The sequence below is a fragment of the Carassius auratus genome, unplaced genomic scaffold (genome assembly GCF_003368295.1).
Source record: "Carassius auratus strain Wakin unplaced genomic scaffold, ASM336829v1 scaf_tig00035832, whole genome shotgun sequence".
In the NCBI taxonomy this organism is placed as follows: domain Eukaryota; kingdom Metazoa; phylum Chordata; class Actinopteri; order Cypriniformes; family Cyprinidae; genus Carassius; species Carassius auratus.
Window position 1 is genome coordinate 60,001 of NW_020526268.1, and position 12,134 is coordinate 72,134.

The 12,134-nt window shown below is 30.5% G+C and overlaps 1 pseudogene; it reads left to right on the forward strand.

Annotated features, from left to right (window-relative positions):
• LOC113082371 (formin-1-like) overlaps positions 1-11,479 on the forward strand; it is a 37,581-nt pseudogene extending 26,102 nt beyond the window's left edge.
• Positions 11,480-12,134: the final 655 nt, after the last annotated feature.

The window sequence follows — 12,134 nt, forward strand, 5'->3', positions numbered from 1 at the left end:
TTGTTTCCATCCAGTTTTGAGATAAACGTGTGGAAAAACTGGAGTATCGGATAAAAAACTTGCACTTTTTCCATCCTATGTGTTCAAAAGAACAAAATTGCCATGTCAAATAAATAAAAGAAATAATTTTAAAATAAAAAACGAGTGATCAAAATAAAACACTTACTAATAATTAATTAAATCACTGAAAAGGAAAATTAATTTTAAAATAAAAGTAAATAAAATATCAGAATAGAACACCTACTAATAATTAATTAAATCATTAAAATGGCAAATTAAAATGTATCAAAAAGTATCAATAATAAAAACTGAATTTGTTACTTATAACCTGCATGATAAACAGAAGGAAAGTCAGTCATGTTATCTTGCAGGGTTATCTTATTTTATTATTTATTTATATTTTTAATATTTTGTACATTTTTTATTTTATTTGATCATTTATTTATATTATTTATTTATTACATTATTTTATTTTATTTATAAAAAAATATATATATATAAACAAAATATTTAAAAACGATATAGACAAGTTTTAAAATTAATAAAAATGACAAAAACACAAAACAAAATTTCTAAAACTTAAATTAAAATTTAAATGAAATCAGAAAAAAAAGAGAATTGAAACTATGATAGTTTCTCAGTGATACTAAAGTAACGCTGCTGTTAACACAATTATTATACAGTTTTATTTTTGAATTTATTTGGAATGAATTTGAATTTTTCTGAGTGCGTATAGTTATTATTTCTATTCCATTATTTATATTTATTTATTTTTGCCTTTAATATTTAGCCTTTTATTTTTGTTTTAATATCTCCTTAAGTGACTGTGAAATGATGAATAGATGCTGGAGCTCTATGGTCTTGGCAGGACGATGTAACTTCTAAAAGAATTGCTAAACACAAGCGACACAGATGCAGATCCATCATTTATGTGTGTGTTTACACGTTCTGAGTCAGCCTTCTGAGAAACCGGCCTCCAGGAAACACAGAGCGACTTGAGTCGATGTCCTGACAGAGCAATACAGAGCAATACAGAGAGCGTCAGGTGTGTTGGGACGAGATCGATAGAGCGGCTGTGAGCATTAATGATTCATTAATACAAGCCTGCAATGGTTTTTCAGACATGAAAGTGAATTTTAACCTATATGCATGCAGTATATGCATACATAAAACATTTAAAATCAATTAAAATTAATTTCTTGAATATACATTACACATATAAATATATTTATATATTTATGCATACAGATATCTATGTGTAAAATATATTTATATATAAATAAAAAATAGTCAAAAAAAGTAAGTAACATTTAAGACATAAAGACATATTTTATATGAATAAAAAATATATAAAATAAAAAAAACAATCAAAAACTGAAAGCAGAATGAAATTGAAAAGAGTAATAAAATGTAAAATAAAATGTAATAAAAATATTAAATGGAAAGCTAATAATATATGCAATTATTAATATAAATTATTCATTTAATTTATGTATCAAATATATTTTGGATTAATTACAATTAATGAAGTTATATAGGATAGTCTCTCTTGTTGCATTTCTGTGTGTAATATAGCTGAAATCACTGATTATTCATCAAAATATTATTTATTTATAAAATATGTATTTATATTTGTTATTTATTTTTATAAATATTATTAATGTATATTTATCAATTATTTTTATAAATAGAAATGAAACATTTATTTTTAGTTCTTTATTTTCCCCTCCAGGTCTGAGTCTGTTGGGAGAGGTGAGGGAATCTGTCAGCGTTTGGGAAAGCGTGTGTATGTGTGTTTTGATCTGTGCACGTATTATGGAAATGAAGTGCTTGTGTGTGTTTGTGTCAGACACATGTAGATAATACAGAAATGGTGTGTGGAAAGGCGTCTATCAGCAGCGCAGCTCTCCTGAAAACACAATCAATGTGGAATCAGTGGAGGTCACACACCGAAGCTAATTTGTGTCATGTGTTGAGAAGCATCCGCCGCACGGACCCCCGGCGCCTTTCCTCGCTCCTGATTAACATATCAAACATGAGGGGGCGGAGCCTCTGTCATCTCTGTCTGCTCACTGGACGAGCTTTAATGACTAACAGGTGGCTTCAGGAGAACATGTGTCTGAATATCTGAGCATATAAAGACTTCCGAATAATAATAACCTTTTTTTCTGTCCTGTCTCCTGCATGTTCTGATGTGTCTCTTATCCTTTAACATTTTATTCTATTATTTTATTTTGTTTTTAATGTTTTTTTTCTTTTGTCCTTTCTGTTGCGTCTCTCATCCTTTAACATTTTATTTTATAATTTTTTTATTTTATTTTATTTATTTTTTTTAAATATTTTTTCTATCCTTCCTGTAGCATGTTCTGATGTGTGTATCATTTTTTAACAATTTATTTTATGTTGTGTCATTTTTTTATATGTTTTTTGTTCTATGTTGTGTGTTCTTGTGTCTCTCATCCTTTAACATTTTTTTTAAAGAAATTATTTATTTTTATTTATTTAAAAAAATATGTCCTGCCTGTTGCATTTTTATTTTATTTTAAATATTTTTTTTCTCTCTTGCCTGTTCTGGCATGTCTCTCATCATTTAACATTTTATTATTTTATTAAAAATATTTTATTTTTTATTTTATTTTTTGTCCTGCCTGTTATATGTTCTGGTGTTTCTCATCTTTTGACATTTTATTTTATTATTTTATTATTATTAAAAAAAACATGTTTGTTTTATTTTATTTTATTTTATTTTATTTTATTATCTGTCCTGTCTGCTGTGTCTTCTGGTGTGTCTCTCGTGTCTTGACGTCTCTCTAGCTCTGTGAAGTATGTAAACATCACACGGTCAGATGAATCATTATTAATATGTAGCTTGAACAGTAATGATGATTCTTAAACAAACTGACATTTTAATTGTTTCTAGCTTTAAGTCTCTAACTCTGTGTTTATTGGCATCTATTCTGGGAAGCGTTTGACTACCGACTGTAGATCAAGGTATTCTGTGTTTAAAATTCCAGAATTCATGATCTTCACCTCATGGAACAATGTAATAATGATGTTTACTCAAGCGGCTGCTCGCTGTGCTTTAAAAACCTTACGTGTTTATTAAATGCATCTAGTAGGCTTCATACTGACTCCAGTTTCCTTTCCAGAACACTGGCTCTAAAACAGAAGCGGTGCACAGCAAATAATTTAATGCACAGCTATCTGTGCCTTGTCCCCTACATATATATATATTACCCTCAACATTTAAACATGCTCGTATAACCACACTTCTTAAGAAACCAACCCTTAACCTAAATCTTCTAAAGAACTACAGACTGGTTTCTCTTCTACCCTTCATTGCAACTCTTGAATGAATTGTTTTCCACCAAGTCTCTGCCTTTCTCACACAGAACAACCTCCTCGACAGCAGCCAGTCTGGTTTCAGAAGTGGACATTTGTCCGAGTCTTGCTCTCAGTTGTTGAAGCCAACAAGAGAGGATTACAAACCTTCAACACTTGTCTTGCAGGATCTGTCCTCTGCTATTGATACAGAGAACCACCAGTATCTCCTGTCAACAGTATTGGCAAAGGGCATCTCAAGGAACCGCACATCTGTGGTTTGAGTCTTATCTCTCAGATTGGTCCTTCAAGGTATCTAACTACTGGGGTGCCTCAGGGCTCAGTTCTTGGACCGCTTCTCTTCTTTGTCTACATGGCATCACTAGGCTTTCTCATTCAGAAACATGGCTTTTCATATCACTGCTGTGCTGATGACACTCAACTCTACTCTCATTCCATCCTGATGATCCCACGGTAGCTATTCGCATCTCAGCTTGTCTAACAGACATTTCTTCCTGGATGATGGACCATCACCTGCAACTCAACCTTGCCAAGACAGAACTGCTTGTGATTCCAGCAAACCCATCACTTTATCAAAATGCAATGCTCTCTTGGCAGGTCTTCCAGCCAGTTCTATTAAACCTTTACAATTAAACCAGAATACACGTCACACCTCTGTTTATCAGTTTGCACTGGCTTCCAATAGCTGCTTGCATAAAATTCAAGGCATTGTTGTTTGCCTAAAAAAATATTATTTTTGTATTCTATTTATTTGTTTTCTTTTTATTTATTATTTAATTACCAAGAGCCAAAAAAGTCCTCTAACACTAGCTTGCTCTATTCTTTTTTATTTCTATCTGTTTTCTTTTATTAATTATTTAAAAAAAAAAACTTGCTACGTGTACTGCATTAAGCTAACAGACTTGTTATATCACTTGCAGATTATTGCTCTTTTATTGATTTTGATTGCTTCTGTTGTCCCCATTTGTAAGTCGCTCTGGATAAAAGTGTCTGCTAAATGACTAAATGTTAATATATAACAAAACATTTCTTAAATGTGTGTGTGTGTGTGTGTGTGTGTGTATATGTGTGTATATATATATATATATATATATATATATATATATATATATATATATATATATACAATTTATTTAATTCAATTAAATGTAAAATTAAATTTATGCATTTAGCAGACGCTTTTTACAATATTATACAATATTTATAATTAAAGGTGTGGAGTGGTGGGAGAGAGCTGTAGGAGATAACTGGCTCTGCAATGGTTGGGTTCATTAGCGTGTCTGTCTTTGTTTGAGTTTGAGTGTGTGTGTGTGTGTGTGTGTGCGTGTGTGTGTGTGCAAGTGTCTCTGCTCACATTAATAATGAACGCCCTCTTCACCTGCTGTAATGCAATACTCACATCTGAAGGCCGTTGGGCTGGTTCCCACTGAACGCTGCAGCAGTTCACCGCGCGTTAATCCTAATGAAGAAGAGCTAGACATTAAGTTTTAGAGCGGCTCTTTAGCGTGCCAAAACTCTCGTGGCCTTTATGAGGGAATTCGGTCATTAGTAATTGTGACCATGTGTAGGTACAAATAAAAATCCTGTGAATTTATAGTTTGTTATAAAACCTCCTCTGCGCTCGTCCAGAGCTCAACGATGGCCTTTTATGGAGCCACTTTCTGCTGGTTTTTCTTTGTCTCACAGCGAGCTCCTAATTGTGACAGTGTCCCATGAATGTGGCGTGAGGTTTTCACTGATGAGACGTGACAAAAACACAATTCTTGAGATTTATTATGCTGGTTTACAGAAACACTGTCATTCAGTTACACTGGAGACTGGTGGGAAATTATGTGAAAGAATGAGGACCGAATGTTGAATTAAATATACTTTTGTCAGGACTTCAGTACTGATGATGTATTTACATTTACATTTACATTTATTACATTTAATACATTTATGTATTTTAATGTATCATATGTTATTTTAATTTTTATTGTTTAAAAGTTTGAGGTTAGTATGATTTTATTTTAATGTTTATGAAAGAATTATCTTCTGCTCAAGGCTGAATTTATTTTGAAACTGTGATACAGTTCAAAAGAACAACATTTATTCAAAATAGAAATATACTGTAACATTACATATGTCTTTACTCTCACTATTGATCAATTTAATGTGTCCCTGATGAATAAAAGTATTAATTTCTGTCAAAAATAGAACTAAGAACTTCATTAAAACCACGTTACCTCATGAAGCACATTATTAAGTGAGATTTAATTACTTCTAGATCCGGAGTGATATGTTGTTTGGGGTTTGGGGGGGGGGGGTGATACCGATATTAGGTAGTAAAATAAGACAGATAACGATATATCGGCTGATATTTTTATGCGTAGGCTATATTAAGGTACAGTATTGTCAAAAGTTTGAATACACTTCCAAACTTTTGACTGGTACTGTATATAGAATACAGTATATAGCCTACATAAACAGAATATATATACATGCAAACACATTTTTAGCAATGATCAATCAAAAGTGGTGATCAAAAAATAATTAACAAATCGGTTGCATATTTGCTGAAACCGATATATCTGTGACAAACTCATATCGGCCGATGATATCGGGAAAATGATATATCGGTCGGGCTCTAATTACTTTACAGTGTTCTAATAATCATTTTTGGTATTTTGATGTGTTGATGTGTTTAATTGTGAGCTTCTTCTTGTAGCTCATCAAGCTGCTGGATGGGAAACGCTCTCAGGCCGTGGGAATATTAATATCCAGCCTCCATCTGGAGATGAAGGACATTCAGCAGGGTGAGATCAGCATTTCAAACAACTTCACATCCCCTCCAATATATATATATATTTATTTTTTTGCAATATTTATGCAATTTTTATGAGCTATTTATTTTTTGACCGCGAAGGTACTTAATGTTCCTTTTTTTCGCGAGTATCTCACCGAGTTAAACTTTTTGATGTCACTGAAATAATGGCGCCCCCCTTAGTCCAAAATATCTATGAAACGATGTGGATTTTTAAAATAAATGAGTCTTTCGTGGGTTTTCTACTTCATATTTCAGTAAGAGACATAATTTAAGTTATATGTCTCTTTAACATTTCCAAAACATGTTTAAGATTTATTTGTGAGTTCACAAAGCTAACGTGTCAAAAGTCATTATTCTGATGAAGCTATGTTTTTTTTAATTTCAAAATGTCACATTTTCTGGTCAATCTTTAAGTTTGCAAATCAAAGACAAAAAACACTTTTGATTTAAAAGGAGCAATTTGCCAAATATGTATTCTTGTGGTAAACGGACGGATGCGTTTTGTTTCAGCTGTTCTGACGGTGGATCATTCTGTGGTGGATCTGGAGACCATCGAAGCTTTATATGAGAACGTGAGTCGCCAGATTAAACCTGATTCTTATTCTCCTTCTGTCTCCTAATGTAATGAAAATCCGCTTTTCAATATTACATGTAATATTGCACAAAGTGAGTGATTTGATGAGAGGTCGGCTCTTGGTTGCATGTGATTTGACGTTATAATTGTGCAGAGGCTGTGTTTTATGTTCCTGAAACGACTCGTGTGACTTCGAATGGTTTTGTTGTGAATGTTGACAGAGAGCTCAGCCTGATGAACTGGAGAAGATCAGAAAACACTACGAGACGTCTAAAGAAGACGAGGTGAAGCTCCTGGATAAACCTGAACAGTACGTCATTCAGCCACTCTCATCATTCGCTCACAATAAATACACTCGTTTTACAACACAGTCCTGCAAAAATGTCTAATATTACTTCATATGATGATGCTGAGTTAAAAAAATATCAATCAAAACTTTCCATCATGTCGTTTTTTCTCAAAGAAGAATTAAGAGAACATGCAAGACTTCTTCAGCACGTGAATGATTCCCAAAAGCAAAAATGCTACAAAATGTGTCAAAATTAAATGTTAAAATTATATGTGTTAATATACGTTTTAAGATTCTCATGAAGTCGACAAACCTGGTAACTTTCACACAATATGCACAGATTTATCGTAAGATTTACTTCAAAGCAATTTTCACTCAGAAATCGCTAATAGATTTCACAAATAATCACAAAGAAATAGAAATTAAATTTAGATTATGGAAAACTTAACTAGCATTTTCTTGCAAAAAGAGCTATTATAGTTAACTAAATTAAAACCATAAAACATAAATTATTTTAACTATAAATAAATAAATACATGTTAAATGAAATAAATTAAAATATATAAAAAACTTTAAAACTTATTTTATTTCAGCTAGCAACATTTCTAATTTGAATTTAGTTTAATGTACTAAAAATGTACTGTGTAAACATATGTTTAATGTACTGAAATAAAATGTATTAAATATATATATAAACCAATAAAAATGACAAAAGCATAGCAAAATGACTAAAACCTTATCTAAAATTATCATGAAAATAGAAAATATAAAAAAAATTAAATTAAATTAAAAAAAATTAAAAGTATGAACTAAACTATATTAGTATATTAAAGGTACTAAAATGCTGGTAGCAAATTATGCTTCAATAATCTTTCATAAGTTTCTTTGCTTAACTTGGAAAAATGTTTTTGCAGAGTATCAGACATCAGACATTAATCTGCACACTTTACAACACTAAATAAACACATTTCATAATAATGAATAATATTTGCTGCACAAACATCTGAAGTGTTCCTGTTAAACCACCACCACTTTCTTCAGAATCAGCCAGCTGTGCGTGACCTTTGACCCTCACTGTAGCGAGTCCATCCGCATGCAATCCTCTGTAACATTCGTCTCAATCACACTTGTGCACTTGCTTGCGTCCAGACTGGTGTGTTTGTGTGAGGCATTGATCTGATTGGTGTCTTCCTGCGCAGATTCCTGTACGAACTCTCGCAGATTCCCGACTTCGCCCGCCGCGTGCACTGCATCATATTCCAGTCTGTGTTTGTGGACTCCATATCATCCGTCCATCGGAAGCTGGAGATCATCTCTGCTGTGAGCAAGGTACAATAGAGTCCAGAGAGCCAAAACTGCGTGCTTTCTTCTTTTGTGTTTGTGTAAACTATTTGAGTAAATGTAATTAATTACGGTACTTGAGTATTTTTTTTTATACTCTGTAGTTTTACTGAGTATCAACGATATTGCTCTCTAAATTTTTTAATAAGCATTTGTACTTTTCACTCCAGTACATTTGTACCCATTACATTTTGCATGGCATTTAGCTTCCTCTGCAGCAGTTTATTCTGTGATATCGCCAACTACAGGACACTGAAAGAAATAGATCTTCACCCAAACTTGTCAACAAGTCTACTTTGCGTGAATGCGAGCATGGCTGGGCGATATGCATGCTCTCCTCACAATCAACTCGTCCTTGTTTTTCACTGGCATACGTGTTTCCATAACCTTCAAATTGTGTAAATTAAAAATTGCGAAATGAAAAGACGCCTAATGGAAACCGTCAATTTAATATATACATGTTATTGTTACAATGTATGTAAATTCCTTGAGTTGCCAAATTTCCGAAATGCAAGTAGCCATTTCTGTTTAGGATTAAAAAATAGCATTCAAACCATTCTCTACAAGTAAAATCTAATACTATATACAGTGAATATATATATATATATATATATATATATATATATATATATATATATATATATATATATATATATAATAAATAGCTCATAAAAATTACATAAAATTATGCATCTACCAGAAGCGGCAACAAACATGATTTTTAACATCAACTTAACACATTATTTAATAAGATTAAAAATGTAAACTAAATAAAAATAATGAAATCAGAAATAAAACTAATATTTGTATTTGTAAAAAATAAAACATTTATATAAAAAATAACTATGAAAATAATAAAACATTTATATTAAAATAATATTTGAAGTTGTACATTTTTTATATTAAAATAAAAATATTAGTAAAAATAATATTTGTGTTTATAAAAAACATTTATATTAAAATAAAAAATATTAATAAAAATAATATTTGTATTTGTAAAAAAAAACATTTATATTAAAATAATAAGTATTCATAAAAATGACTTTTTATTAGTAAAAAACATTTATACAAAAACAAATTCATAAAAATAATATTTGTATTTGTATTTGTAAAAAACACATATTAAAACAAAAATATTCATAAAATAATATTTGTAAAAAACACTTATATTAAAACAAAACATATCAATAAAATAATATTTGTATTTGTAAAACACATTTATATTAAAATAAGAAATATTCATAAAAATTACATTTGTATTAGAAAAAAATATTTATATTAAAATAAAAATATTCATAAAAATAATATTTGTATTTGTAAACACATTTATATTAAAATAAGAAATATTCATAAAAATTACATTTGTATTAGAAAAAATATTTATATTAAAATAAAAATATTCATTAAAAAATATTTGTATTTGTAAAAAACACTTATGTTAAAAACAATATTCATAAAATAAATTTGTATTTGAAAATAAAATGTCTATTAAAATAAATAAGAAAAATCATAAAGATAATATTTATAGTTGTATAAAACATTTAAAAAGATCATACAAATAATATTTAGCTTTCTGACATGATACCTGTGACACAGTGCAGTACAGTGTTTGATAGTGTTGTGTTCTGAAGTATGTATGTGTCTTTTCAGGCTTTTCTTGATAATGACAGTGTGAAGGACGTGATCGGCCTCATCTTGGCTTTTGGAAACTACATGAACGGTGGAAACCGGACCAGAGGACAGGCGGACGGATTCGGACTGGAGATTCTGCCTAAACTAAAAGATGTCAAGAGCAGGGTATGAAAATACTCCTCATAAACCATAATCCTGCACTGAATATGTGTTGAAGAGTTGCCTGGGTGTGATTGGGTCAGCTCAACATCTGCCAATGACCTTCTTTCCCATCAGGACAATCGTATGAGTCTGGTGGATTATGTAGTGTCGTACTACCTGCGAAACATGGACAAGGTACTCTTTTCTTTTAATTTTCTCTATTAATGGATTTTACTCTATTCTATATTATTTTATTGAATGTTTTTTAACCGTGCAGGTGCTGTCTGTTACTGGCAATTGTGACTTTTTCTGACAATTCTGAGAAATAAAAACAGAAACTGCAAGATGTAAACATGCAATTCTGAGAAATAACATGAGAGTTTATGAGATTATAAACTCATTTATCAGAGATGCAAAATAACTTATGATAAAAAGACCAAAAAAGTATTAAAATGAAGTGAGTTTTTGCTTTAAAAATAACAAATATCAGTCCATACCAATATTTGTTCATGTTTTAAGCTTCAACAAGACATATATCTTCATATCTCTTCATATGGTCATTTGTATCTTAAGTAAGTGTATCTTCAATTAGAAAATTAACTGGAAAACAAGACAGAAATACTGGGTACAATTATTGTTAAAAGTGTAATAAATTATTATCTTGTTAACTTTTATGAATTTAATTTACTTATGAATTCTTAAAGTTGGATTAAACCATAAAAAACATAAAATATACAAATATATATATAAAAAACACAGAATTGGGGGGAGGGGTTACTTAATTATTAAATTGTTAAAAAAAGAAGAAAAAAAATATGTGTGTGTGTGTGTGTTTTATTTTTTCATTTTTAACTTTTTGATTATTAAAATTGAATTAAACCATTTCAATTGATTCCAGAAAAAACTGAATTTGTGAAAAATAAAACCAGATTTTATAGGGCCCTAATATTGAGATCTCAGACTTATAAAATTTAATGAATTACTTAATTGTAATAATAATAATAATAATAATAATAATAATTATATATCCTTTTTGATCGTTAAAACAAATAGCAGAATAAAAAAAAAGGGCTTTACTTTAAATTATTCGCAAAATTTGGGCAGTTGATTCTTCCTCCTTTATGATTTGGGAAAATTGGTAAATTTACTGGAAAACACGACAGAAATACTGAGTTAAAACACAAAAACTAACAGATTCTCTTTCTTTCTGACGGATGTGTTGTTGTGGTTTCAGAACGCAGGAACAGAGAAGAGCGTTTTCCCGCTTCCCGAACCTCAGGATCTTCTTCCACGCGCTCAGGTCAAGTTGAAGATCTCGCAAAAGACCTTCGCAAGTTAAAGAAGGAGCTGACAGGTATGAATCTCAGCTGTATGTCTGTGATGTCGTGCTTATTTAATGCTTAAGATGTACAAAAAGACAGCGTCGCACAATGGAAAAGGGACAGCAGCTGTTCGGAAACCTCAAGACAAACTCAGACGCTCCAGCTATTTATTATAATTTGTTTTATACACAATGACTGTAAAATGAGAATAACGTTAATAGCCAGCTTCATCCCAGTGAGTCTTTTGAATCTATTTACTTTACAGATTGGTTCAGTGACTCTCGACAGGTTACTTTAAAAATGTTTTAGACCCTCAAAATACACATCTATTTTTTCTCCTAGATTTTTTACAATTATTCTTAAGAGATATAACCTTTAAATTTTTTTTACATGCTTTGTGTTCGGGTCATTTTGACCCGGTTATGTACAGTATGGAGTATCATTAGTGTCAAAAATACTTTTTGTAAAATTATGAAGTTTTATTAGTGTCAAAAAACTTTTGTAAAATAAATTTAGGCTTTTTTCCATGTCTCACACACTTTTGGACTGAATTTTGATAATGAACATTAATCTTGATGAACCATTGCAGCATGAAAAACTGATCACTTTTTTTATCTGAAAGTGAAAGTTTATTCAAGTTAAATTAATTATTTTTGTTTGTTTGAAAGCTTTTCAAAGTAATATTTA